The 12,891-nt window shown below is 37.8% G+C and overlaps 1 protein-coding gene and 1 non-coding gene across 2 annotated transcripts in view; both read right to left on the reverse strand.

Annotated features, from left to right (window-relative positions):
* The window catches only part of ZSWIM5 (zinc finger SWIM-type containing 5), a 125,394-nt gene that overhangs the window by 46,104 nt on the left and 66,399 nt on the right, over nt 1–12,891 (reverse strand). The gene's annotated exons all lie outside the window — the stretch shown is intronic.
* Nucleotides 570–672, reverse strand: LOC129069526 (U6 spliceosomal RNA). Its single transcript, XR_008529021.1, has one exon. It is a non-coding gene; the product is annotated as a U6 spliceosomal RNA (small nuclear RNA).

Here is a 12,891-nt window from a genome sequence, read left to right on the forward strand (position 1 = left end):
AGAAAGTCCTGTAATATTCTTAGAAACCTGCCTCCAATTGACAACCGACTATAAGTCAACACTCTATAGGTGTGGACATGCAAAGGTTACATATTTATGTCATGTTTAGTCAGTGTACATTTTTCTTCCTCCCTACATCAAAGTCCAACTTCATTAAATGAAATCCAGGTCTGCATAGTTTTTTTAGTGCATCTTATTCCCAGGGAATCAGGAGGGCTCACACATTCATTTATTCCACAAATACTGACTAAACACATACGATATTCTGGTTTATAGTAGAGTAGTTCCCCTTTATCCATGAGGGGATATGTTCCAAGCATCCCTCCAGTGGACACCTGAAACCACAGGTAGTACAGAACCCTATATATACAATGTATTTTCCTATACAGTGTACATTGGTACTCATCGTTAATTTGTTCCAGAACTCATAAAAAGTGACGAAGCTGACGAGTACCAAACTGTTCCGTGACCCTGACACATTGACATTTGTTTCATCATGAGAGAGGGGAGCTGAGGGGCAAGGAAGAACTGAGTGCTGAAACATTTTATTTCTTTATTATTGATTTTTTTAAAATATGGAAAGCTTCACAAATTTGCATGTCATCCTTGCACAGGGGTCATTCTAATCTTTTTTGTATTGTTCCAATTTCAGTGCTGCTGAAGTGAACACTGAAACATTTTTTTCTCATTAAAATGCAACAAGTACAGGGTATGACGAGTTCTGAAGCCAGCAAGTACTGAGGTATGATTGTACATACTTAGACACAGTGAAAGATTAGAAACAATAATAATAAAATAGAACAATTATAATGATATACTGTAATAAGTTATGTTATTGAAAATACCTTTTCACTTAAAGGAAGCACTTTACAGCTTGTTTTTGGTGTATCCAAATTGCCAACATCACTACTCTCATGGTTTGGGGCCATTCTTAAGTAAAATAAGGGTTACTTGACCACAAGCACTGGGATACCAGTGCAGCTGTCATAACCAAGATAGCTAGTACGTGGCTAATGGGTGGGTAGTATACACGGTGTGGATGTGCTGGACAAAGGAATGATTCATGTACTGGATGGGAGAGGGCAGCATGGAGTGAGAGTTCATCACACTACTCAGAAGGATATGAAATTTAAAACTTATGAACTGTTTATTTCTGGAATTTTCAACTTAATGCAAGGGAAGAGCCCACAAAAAAAAGAATTCATTTGTAAAAAATTGTGTACTTATTCTTCCATGTTTAAACTTCAAGTTACCTTCAAAGCACTCTCCATTTGGCGCAATACACCTGTTGAGATGTGTTTTCCACTGCTCAAAACAGTTTTTGAACTTGTTGACTTTGATGCCTTTTAGTGCCTCTACCGTTTTTTGTTTTTACCTCTTCCACATCCACAAAACATTTCCCTTTGAGGACTTTTTTCAAAAAAAGAGTCTCTCAGACCAAAACATTTCCCTTTGAGGACTTTTTTCAAAAAAAGAGTCACTTAGACCAAGAATAGGGAGGGTGGGGCACAGGGGTCATGCCGTTTTTGGTCAAAAAACTTCTGAACACTTTGTGCAATGTGGGCAGGTGTGCTCATAAATCACACATCATGAAATGGGCAAATGTGTTGAAAGGGTCTTCAAAAAAATTCACTGAAGCTGAATGCAGCTTCTTACAACAACGCCAGCTGGTCCAGATACAGATGGGTTCCGAGAACACTTGACTAGTGGAGGGAAGCCTATGCTACAAGAGGCCCACCTTCCAAAAGATAATTCTGGTATTTTTTTGGGTCCCCGCTCTTATTTCAGACTGTGGTCAACCATGAGTAACTGAAACTGTAGAAAATAAAACTGCTGATAAGGGAGGACTACGGTATGCTACTTTTCTTCAAATGTACTATTCTAACCACAATTCTGATCATATCATTTCCCTGCCCAAAAGTCTTCAGTGATTATTCAGAGTCTTACTAAATTAAGTCAAAATGCCTTAGTTTGGCATTCAAGGCCCTCCATGCTCAGGCCCTATCTTTCATTTCTAGCCCTATCTTCCCAATACTTATGCTTCAGTCAGGAACTTAGTGTTCCCAGGAGCCAACAACATTTCTTCATGACTTTAATGATGACCTTCCCTTTACTTCCCTTCCACCCCGCAAGCCTGTTCTTTGGCCAGAAACATTCCTCATTGTTGATAATGCCTCAGCTGTAGAGTCAGGGCCACAATGAGAAATGCTAACCAAGAAATAAGTACACAGACAGGCTAACACTGCCAAGGTTCATGTACTGCTTAGTTTACTTGGCAGGAGGGACTCTTTTTTTAATCCCCTTACTGAATTAGCCATTGCTAATGAGCCCTGTTACCACTGCTACTTGCTAAGGTTTGTCCGTCTTATGCTTATGTGCATATAAAGGCAGTAACACTCTTCTGACTACTTTATTGCTACTTCTCTTAAAGACTTGTAGTATTCTGTTTTACATTGAAATTCTCGCTTTTCATATACTCCCAACTAAACTGAAGATTTTAGGAGTAGGGACTCATGTTTGTACCTCAAAGCACATACTACTGAGTTAGTATTTGTAGAATGAATAAATATCTGTTTCATTTACCATCTAGATTTAAGCTCTAGGTGGACAATTAATATATCCTATACTTGTCTTCTATCCTAACAGTGGCAAAGTAAAACAAATATACTCTTCCTTATCCTTAAATATTTGTTAATAACCATTTATAGGGTACTTCCTTCATGATGGAGTCTAAGCACTCTTTATACATATTGTCACTAGTATGTATGTCCTTGAAAGCATAAACTATTTTGTTTGCTGGTATATTTGCAATATGTAGAACAGTGCTTTGCTTATAGTAGGTATTCAATGAGTATCTACTGAGTGAATTCCAGTGAACTCTTGCAACAACTCTATGAGACAGTATTATTAATCTAATTTTAAAATGAAAAAACACTAAAGCTTATAAAGATAAGTAACATAACACATGGAAAATGTATGAATCAAGATTTATGTGTTAGTCTTTCTCCAAAGTTTATGTTCTTTATTTCAAGGCTATTATTTTGGCCTCTTGCCTCATATTGCTGTGATCCACTAGCTGTTTTCAGGCCCTTGAATGTAAGCTGGGTGGTGTGTCTGAAAATAGCCAAATCACTTCTTTGTCTGTGATGCTACATAGAATATAGGCATGCCTCACTTTATTACACTTCACTTTACTGTGCTTCACAGATTTTGTGGTTTTTACAAATTGGAGTCTTGTGGCAACCCTGAACCATGCAAATCTATCAGAGCCATTTTTCCAACAGGTTCAAATGATGGTTAGCATTTTTTAGAAAAAAAGTATTTTTTTTTAATTAAGGTATGTACATTTTTAAAAGACATTAATGCTAGCCATGGCCAGACGGCTCAGCTGGTTGGAACGTCATCCTGTGCACCAAAAGGTTGCATGTTTGATTCCCAGTCAGGGTACATACTTTGGTTAGGGGTTCAGTCCCTGGTCAGGGCAGGTATGGGAGGCAACCAATCAATGTTTCTCTCTCACATCGATGTTTCTCTCTCTCCCCCTTCCTCTCTCTCTAAAATCAATAAACATATCTTTGGGTGAGGATTAAAAAAAAGACACAATGCTATTGCACACTTAAGAGATTACAGTATATTTAAATATAATCATGTGACTTGCTTCATTTTGATATTCACTTTACCTTGGTGGACTGGAACTGAACCCACAGTATCTCCGAGGTATGCCTGTACAAGATTGCCAGAAAAATGCAGCTTTCTTACTAGTGATTCTCAAATGTTAATATATAGAATAACCACTTGGGATTTGTGTTAAAAATGCAGATGACAGTCTCACCTTTATTGATTCTACAATAGCTCTATGGAGACAGTACTGAGTATGAACTGAGGACTAGGCCTCTGAGTAACTTGTTCCCAAGAATGAGGATGAGGAAAGAAGAGCAATGGTGCTCCAAAAGCAAGGAACAGAGATGGTTTAAATACCATCTGACTCTTGGGTGGTTCAATTAGCATATGAAAAAGTAGAAGCAGGACCCAGTCCTTGGGGAGCTAATCAAATTGGCTGGAAGTGTGCAGTGACATCCTCCCTAAGGATATGAAAAGGTATGGAGAAAACTGGACAATCTTTTGGGCCCAAGTGGTGGAAGTGGCAGCAGCTGTGGAAGAAATAAAGCAAAAATTATAAATAACCTACTGTGCAGACTATACAAGACCGCTGGGATAGGACAAAGATAAGGCAAAGAAACCTTGAGAGTTACTAAAAGTAAAATTTCACCTAAAACTTCAAAAGGGTTTGTTTATTTGCTAGGAAAGAAGGAATGTAAATTGTGTACGTTTCTGCTGGTATACAATGAGCCCAGGAGATGAGAATGAGTTGTCAAAATGGGTGTTACAGCAAGAAAAGAAGTCAGTCAGTATTTGAAGCAGCCAGGTAATAAAGTACTGTATGGAGTTGGGTGTAACTGAAGAAATCAGTCACCGGGGAAAGCATGAGTTGGCAAGGAGGATTTTCTAAGACATTTTTATTTATTCAATCAATATTAATTGAGCACCTACTATGTGCTGGGGCCTATGATAAATACTGAACATATAGTGCTAAACAAAGTAGATATAGCCCCTTGTCCTTGTGGAACTAATATACTAGCTTGGGAGAAGGGAAGTTAAGCAAAAAAAATTACACAATGTACTTATTTGTGTGGAAAGACATGTCAACAAGTTTTCCCTCAGAAAGTGACATTTGAGCAGACATCTGAGAAATGAATAGGGGTTGTTACCTGGCAGAGGGTGGAGTAAATACTGTGTGTATTTTTTGTTTGAAAAAGCATGAAGTCATAAATTATTGTGATAATTAAGTACCTCTATAGTAAGGGAAAGAGGATAGGAAGATTATTCCAAGGAGAAGAAATATCATGTGAAAATGCAGGCAAAAGCCAGATCATGCAAGGTTTTGTAGGCTGTGTGAAATTTGGATTTTATCATAAGAGCAACAGGAGACCACTGAAGGATTTTAAGCAAGAAGTGATACTGACAAAATCTCTATTTATACAAAAATTCCTTGGGATGGCTCTGTGCAAAATGAGATAGATGGGAGCAACAGTGGATATGGAAAGATCAGTTAGGAGGCTACGGTGGCAATGTAGGTGGGAGATTAGTGTTTTGACTTAGGGTGATGGCAGAATCACAATAAACGTAGAAGTGAAAAATGATGAAACATACTTAGCAGGTAAAGTTAACAGATCTTGCAATGGAATGCATGTGGATTATAAGAAAGAAAGAGGTTTTAGGGATGACTACAAGGTTCCTTATCATGATTCAGTGACTAGATGGTGGTGTTATTTATTAAGCAAGTGTGGGGAAGAAGATAAATTCACATTTGGGTATGCTGATCTTGGGATGTCTCTGTGACATGGAACAGTTAATTAGCTGAATATAAAGCATAAAGCTCAAAAGATATGGGCTGGAGAAATAAATTTGTGAGTCATAGTTCACAGATGACATTTTAAGTCAAGGATATAGTTAAGATAGGCTATAGAGATCATGTAGAATAAGAAAAAAAAATCTAAGGTTAATCTATAAGAAATACCATCTTTAAAGCAGATAGTGTAGCAAGATATAGCGTGTAGGAATAAACAAGAGCATAAATCATTTTAACTAGATAAACTAAGCCTGGAGTCCACAATCAGCCTCTCTAGCAGTCCCTCCCTAACTCCAACACAAAATCTTTCTTTAAAACTCCTTTGGTTAAAAAAAGAAAAAGAAAAAAAGAAGAAAGTCCCTATATATGCTCACTGGTTAGAACATTTAGTTGTTTCATAAAAAGAGATGAGGAGTAGAATCAAGATCGCAGAGGAGTGAGTAGAAGTCACACTGACCTCCTTCCAGGACCAACCTGGAATTAGAAGTAAATTGTGGAGAAATCACCTAGAGCAAACAACTAAACAATAGCGAGAGAGGAGCCTTGTCACTTCAGACACAGAAGAATTAGCTTTAGCACAATCTAACTGGTAAGGAGTGCGGTAGAGACTTGAGAAGTCGGGTGGGGTGCCCACGGCGGCAGCGACAGAAGGATATGGAAAAGGCCAGTTGGATCCCCCTGAGAAGAGCGGGGTCTAAACAAAAAGCAGGGATCTCTAGTCCACAGCACCAGAGCCCAAAAAGTACACAGGAAAAACAGCCAGCTGCGAAAAGCAGCAGTGTTGCTCTCTGCCAGAGATAGGTGGCTGGAGATGCAAAGAACCATTTAAAGGGCCAACGCATGAATTTTTATTTGCAGCTACTTAACCTGGTCTCAGGCAAAGGCAGGGCAGAGTGGGCTAGAGATGCCTGAGGAGATACTGGGGAACGAGGCTTTGGGGAGAGAACTGAAAGTAGCCGGCCGGAACTCAGTGCTGACTCATCCCTCATCCCCCATGTGGCAGCAGCCATCTTGGTCAGGGAGAGACCACTTCCCCTGATAGGCACCATTGTCAAAGGACCCAAGAGCCCCGCCCCCAGGTGGGATTCCACCCTGCCCTGTGCTGTCTAAGCTGCCTGCTGAGTGCAGAATAGCAGCCACAGACAGTAGATCCCTGGCTAAAGTGGACGCAGAGAGGTCTGGCGACACTTGAGGAGAGACTGGAGATGGAAGCTTTGGGGAGAGAACAGAGAGAGTAGTTGGTGGGATCCCAGTGCGGACTCCTCCCTCACACAGCAGCAGTGTGAGAGGACCCAATAACTCTGCTCCCCGCCCCCCAGGGACTCCGCCCCACCCTGAGCTGTCTAAGGCAGCCTGCTGAGTGCAGAGTGAATAGATTAACAGCTGAAGGAGACAGCCACAAACAGTAGACTCCTGGAAGTCTCAAACAGACTGCCTAAGGTCAGACAGGGACGACATCTGACATCATCAGAGGCAGATCCAGAGGGTAAAAACAGTGGTCTCCAACCATAGAAGTTCACACCACAAAGTCAGGAAATCAAGACAGATCAACTTAAGAAGCAGAAGCAAAAGAGAAGAGTCTCACAAATAATGGGAAGACAAAGAAATATGCTCCACTTGAAGGGAAAGGAGGAATCCCCAGAAAGAGAACTAAATGAAGTAGAGAGAAGTAAACTATCAGGTATTGAGTTCCAAACAACAGTTCTAAGGAAACTCAATGAGCTCGGTGAGCTCAGAGAGAATTACAAAAAACTAGAGGAAACTACGAGGAACTTACTGCAAACTACATCAGCATGAGAAAGGACATAGAAACCATCAATAAGAGACAAGAGGAAATGGAGAATACCATTTCTGAATTGAAGAACACAGTAGAAGGAATCAAAAGGAGGCTCGATGAAGCTGAGGACCGAATCAGAGAGCTGGAGGACAAGGTAGAAAAAAGCTCCCAGGAAGAGCAAGAGAATGAAAAAAGACTCAAAAAGAATGAAGAGGCATTTAGGGAAATGCAGGACAACCTGAAATGTAATAATATCCGTATAATAGGGATAGCAGAAGGAGAAGAGGATGAGGAAGGGATAGAGAACCTGTTTGAAAAAGTCATGATGGAAAACTTCCGTTAACTGGAGGAGAGAAAAAGTCACACAAGTCCGGGAAGCACAGAGGGTCCTATGGAAGGAGGAACCCAATTAGGCTCACTCCAAGACACACCATCATTAAAAAGGCATATATCAAAGACAAACAGAGAATCCTAAAGGAAGCACGGGAGAAAGTGGTAGTAACATATAAGGGAGCCCCAATGCAGCTAGCATGTGACTTCTCAACAGTAACACTGCAAGCCAGAAGGGAATGGCAAGAAATATTCCAAGTCATGAAAAGCAAAGGCATGCAACCAAGACTGCTCTACCCAGCAAGGCTCTCAATTAAAATGGAAGGCGAAATAAGGAGTTTCCCAGACAAAAGAAGGCTAAAAGAATACACCTCCACCAAACCAGCACTGCAAAATATGCTAAAGGGACTGCTTTAAGATGCAGAAAATTTTTCTATGAATTCTTAGTTCCTTTCAGAGTTGCCAATACTTGGTATTACCAATATTTTTAGTATGTATTAATCTGATTGTGACAATGATGTTATTTTAATTGTTCCTTTACTATTTGTTGAAGCTAAACCTGTTTTAGTATATTTCTTGCCTATTTCTATTTTTTTTAAAGCTTTAAATGACTTTTTGGTATTCTTTATCCATTTATTGATTAAAGGTTTGTAGAACTTTTTTCCCTAAAAAACAAATAAACAAAAACAACCTATTAACCATGTTTTAGATGTGTTGCAAATACTTTTCTATTCAATTCCTTGTCTTTTCACTTTTTTATATGTATATTACTATATATAGTTAAATGTTTAATATAGTCATATTGTCAATATTACTTTATAGCTTCTGGGTTTGAATATTTTACTTCAGGTCATGAAAAATATTAGTTCTATTTTCTTCTAAAACTCCTTAGATTCTACATATTGATTTTTAACTCACCTGAATATTTCTTGTATAATGTGTGAAGTAGGGTTCTACACTTGTTTTATTTCAAGTAATAGTGGTCCATGCACCTTATTTGTTGAATAAGCCTTATTTTGCCCATTGATTTGAAATATCAACTTAATCATATATTACATTGTTAGATAGATATATATATTTGTCTCTAGAATGCTCATATTTCATTGATCTAACTGATTATTTCTGTGCAGGTGTCATGTTGGTGTAATTCTTAAGACTTTATAATGGTTTTAAATTTTTTAAATATTTTATAATTAACTTTGACATTTAAAAGATGAAAGACAAAAAAAAGAGAGCGAGATGAGTATGAAACTCAATAGTGGTAAAGTGTACCCAGTTGATGTAATGGACACTTTAACATTATAGTGTGAAATTTTCCATAGGAAGATAAAATAAAAAGGATGTCTTTTATAAATAGTTATGAAACAAAACATCATGTGGGTTGAGGCTTCAAGTTAGCATGATGCTGTAACAGTGAGATCTGTCCTAATGGGGCTTTATGTCTTTGGAACTAATTTTTCTTTCATTCTTAAAACATCCTTTTTATAAATTAAAAAATAATACTTGCTTATCATAGAAAATATACTAAAACATAAAGAAAATAAAAATCTACCTATAATTCCACCAGCCATAGATCATCATTGTTAATATTATGGTATATTGCTTTTTTAAAAGTATATTTTATTGATTATGCTGCTACAGTAGTCCCAAATTTCCCTTTGTCACCTTCTGCCCAATACCCACCTTCCCTTCAGCAATTCCCCCCTTAGTTCATGTCCATGGGTTGTGCATATAAGTTTTTTGGCTTCTCCATTTCCTATACTATTCTTAACATCCCTCTGTCTATTTTATTCCTACCAGTTATGCTTCTTGATCCCTGCACCATTTCCCTCTTTCTTCCCCTTCCTCCTCCCAGCTGATAACCCTCCAAATGATACCAATACCTGTGATTCTGTTCCTATTCTGGTTGTTTGTTTAGTTTGTTTTTGTTTTTATTTTTATTTTTTAGATTCAGCTGTTGATAGTTGTGAGTTTGTTGTCATTTTAATGTTCACAGTTTTGATCTTCTTTTTCTTAAGTAAGTACCTTTAATATTTCATGTAATAATGGCTTCGTGATGATGAACTCCTTTAGCTATACCTACTCTGGGAAGCACTTTATCTGCCCTTCAATTCTAAAGGATAGCTTGGCTGGATAGAGTAATTTTGGTTGTAGGTCCTTGCTTTTCATCACTTTGAGTACTTGCCAGCCCCTTCTTGCCTGCAAAGTTTCTTTTGAGTAATCAGCTAAGAGTATTATGGAACTCCTTTGCAGGTAACTCTCCACTTTTCTCTTGCTGTTTTTAAGATGCTCTCTTTAACACTTGGCATTTTAATTATGATGTGTCTTGGTATGGTCCTCTTTGGGTCCAACTGGTTTGGGGCTCTCTGTGCTTCCTGGACTTGTATGTCTATTTCCTTCACCAATTTAGGGAAGTTTTCTTCCATTATTTTTTCAAATAGATTTACAATTTATTGCTCTTTCTCTTCTTCAGGGCACCCCAATGATGCAAATGTTGGAACATTTCAAATTGTCCCGGAGGCTGCTTACACTAGTTTATGGTACACTAGTTTAGGGCATTTGGTGGAATCCTTTCACTGTGGAAACTCAATGGTTTTGGTTTAGAAACTCTTCTGCTATTATTTCATCGATACATTCCTTATCTCTATTTTCTACTTTTGGAGCCCCTGTTATTCAAACCTTATCACTCTAGGACTTGTTCCTTAATTTTTGACATCTTGTTTTCCTTCTATTTTTCTTATCTGTCTTTTTGCTGTACTATATAGGAAATTTCCTTACATTCATTTTCCATCATTTAGTTCTATAATTTTTTGCCATTATATTTATTAGTTTTCTGTTTTGTATTTTGTTTTTATAATATTCAGTTTTTATTTCATGATTGCAATATCTTCTTTTATTCTTATGATGATAATATTAATACTTTTTCAAGGTTGTCTTTTCTTTGCAAAGTCTCTACACCAAATTACCTTTCTATGTTTGTAAGCACTGATCTATTGACTTGACTGTTCACTTCTTGTGATTCAATTCTATACTGACTTTAATAATAACTTGCTAGCTTTTTTCTCATTTCTCATTCTACTTAGTCCTCCACTGGCTCCTGTTTCATCACCTATATATATATATACAAGGCTGCATTCATTAAATAAACCCTTATTATTTTTCAGATACCATGCTTGGAGACTCAAAAATTAGTAAAACACGGTTCCTGATTGACCCCTCAAGTTATCTTCCCTTTATCTTGGTATCCAATTTCTTTTCATAGATAAGCAGCAATTAAAGACCTGGCCAGGGTGTTTATGCCAGAGAATCTCAGGGTAGGTAGTTATCAGAGCAAAGAGAATCACCAATCCAAAGACAATGCAAATTCTAGCTATAATCACATATAGGGCCTAATACAAGAAAAGTTTTCAGGGGAAGAAAGGAGCACAACATTTCTGAGATTAAAAGGAGACAGCAGTTTTAGAAAGCTTATCTCTGCTTTTTAAGTCTGTTTTGGTGAGGAGTAGAGTTTGGTAGAGAGGAGAAGGAAGATGTTCTAAGTGTTTAAAGATTCAGCAGGGGACAGAAACATGACTTCAAACGTCATTTCTATGGTAGTAACTTCAAAAACTTAATTTTTTCTGAGTTTCAGATCCATATATTCTGCTATCAAAAATTTTTACCCAAATATTTTACAAGCACCTCAAACAAATTGAATTCACCCTTCTTATAAATCCATTCCTTCTCTAATGTTCCCTAAGTAAATGGAAACATTATCATTAAATAATGATAAATGTCAGTGCCATCCTAGCTAGACATTCTGGACTTCAGTTTTCTCTCATCTTCCTTTTCTTTACTCCCCACTCATCCTACACACCTGAACGTTGAACCCAGTCCATGTTACCTCTAAGATACCTCTATTTCCCCCCTTCCATATCTCCACTCTACTCTCAGTATCATTGTCTTTATAGTACTGGCTATTAGAAATAGAATAGAAATGTCTTGCGGAAAACTATGGAACCTGGGGTACAAAGCTAATGTAAGTCTGGGATCCAAACACAGGTGCTAGTTCCTGGGTAATAGTGTTTCCTGGGGAAGGCTGAGAATCAGATCTCAAGTTCATTGTGATCATGTCAGCCTAATTTCAGACAAATAATAAGATACTGAGATGGGAGGTATAATGAGGGATGGATAAAGGCTGCTTCAACACAGTGGTAAAGAAAAAAGAGGGTTGCATTGGTGATAGCAGTAGTCAAAAAAGACATATACAGTGCAGGTCCTGAACTAAGGTGGGCTGTTTAAGAAAAGGTGAGAGAGCTTGGAAACAGACAAAAATTCTGAGAAAGAGTAGTGGGAATGGGGCACAAATGCAGGCTACTGCCCAGTTCTTAGGGTACACAGCTGTATTTCTCTCTAGGGAAGGGGCAGAACTCAGGTCTCTAAGAACTGTAGACTTAAGGAGGCCAGAAAATTAGAACAGTCTCCCTATGTGGATAAGAAGAGATAGAGAGGGATACTATTTAACAGCATCACTCAAATAGAAGGATCTTTTTATGTAACAAGCTATAATCTTGAGTTTTATAAAGCAATGGAAGATTATTTCTGCTAGTTAGCATGAGTTCCTGGAAGACTGTCTGTCTGACTATTCTCTAAGGAGTAGTGAGGTTGTGTGTACGGCTTACCTATATTGGAGAAATGGGAAAGGGGGGACTTTTGGCGAATGGCCTTCAGTATTATACAGGCTACCTACCTGGTCTCTTGCCTCTTTTCACATTAGTACCATAGTTATCTTCTAAAGAAAGAAAAGTTGTATAAACAAGTCTAAAAACTTGAGTTCTGAAATCAGGTAAGTGTGGGTTATAAACAATTTCCTTATTTATTAAATGGTAATGGTTATATCACATGCCTAACAGGGTAGTTTTGAAAACTAAATGAGTTAACATATAAAAAGTCACTTGTATGATGCCTGAAACATAGCAGGACCTAACAAAATGAAAAATTGGCTCTATAGTTCCTCTTCTCAAAATCCTTCAATGGTTTAATGAACCTGGCTTCATTATAAAAGCAAGCATTTATTTCAGACTTGGCTGTGTTTTCTGCTAGATTATAAGCTACTTGAAAGCAGGAACCATGTCTGTTTTATGCCCTCAACAATCAGCACTATTGCTTACACATGGTAGGTGCTCAAGATATACCTGTTGAACGAATGACTGAACGTACTGTCTTTTTCTATCTATGCACTCCCGTCATTATATAACTCATAAGCACAATGCTAACAGATGCTCTTTAGAATAACCCTAATGGTATGTAGGATCCTGAAATGTTAAGGGAATTCTCATATCCATCTCACTTCAATGAATGACAAAATTTATGCTTTCTCTCACTCTTCCACATT

This window comes from Pteronotus mesoamericanus, unplaced genomic scaffold (assembly GCF_021234165.1).
Source record: "Pteronotus mesoamericanus isolate MK-2021 breed Mesoamerican mustached bat unplaced genomic scaffold, CSHL_Meso_final contig_221, whole genome shotgun sequence".
Classification (NCBI taxonomy): domain Eukaryota; kingdom Metazoa; phylum Chordata; class Mammalia; order Chiroptera; family Mormoopidae; genus Pteronotus; species Pteronotus mesoamericanus.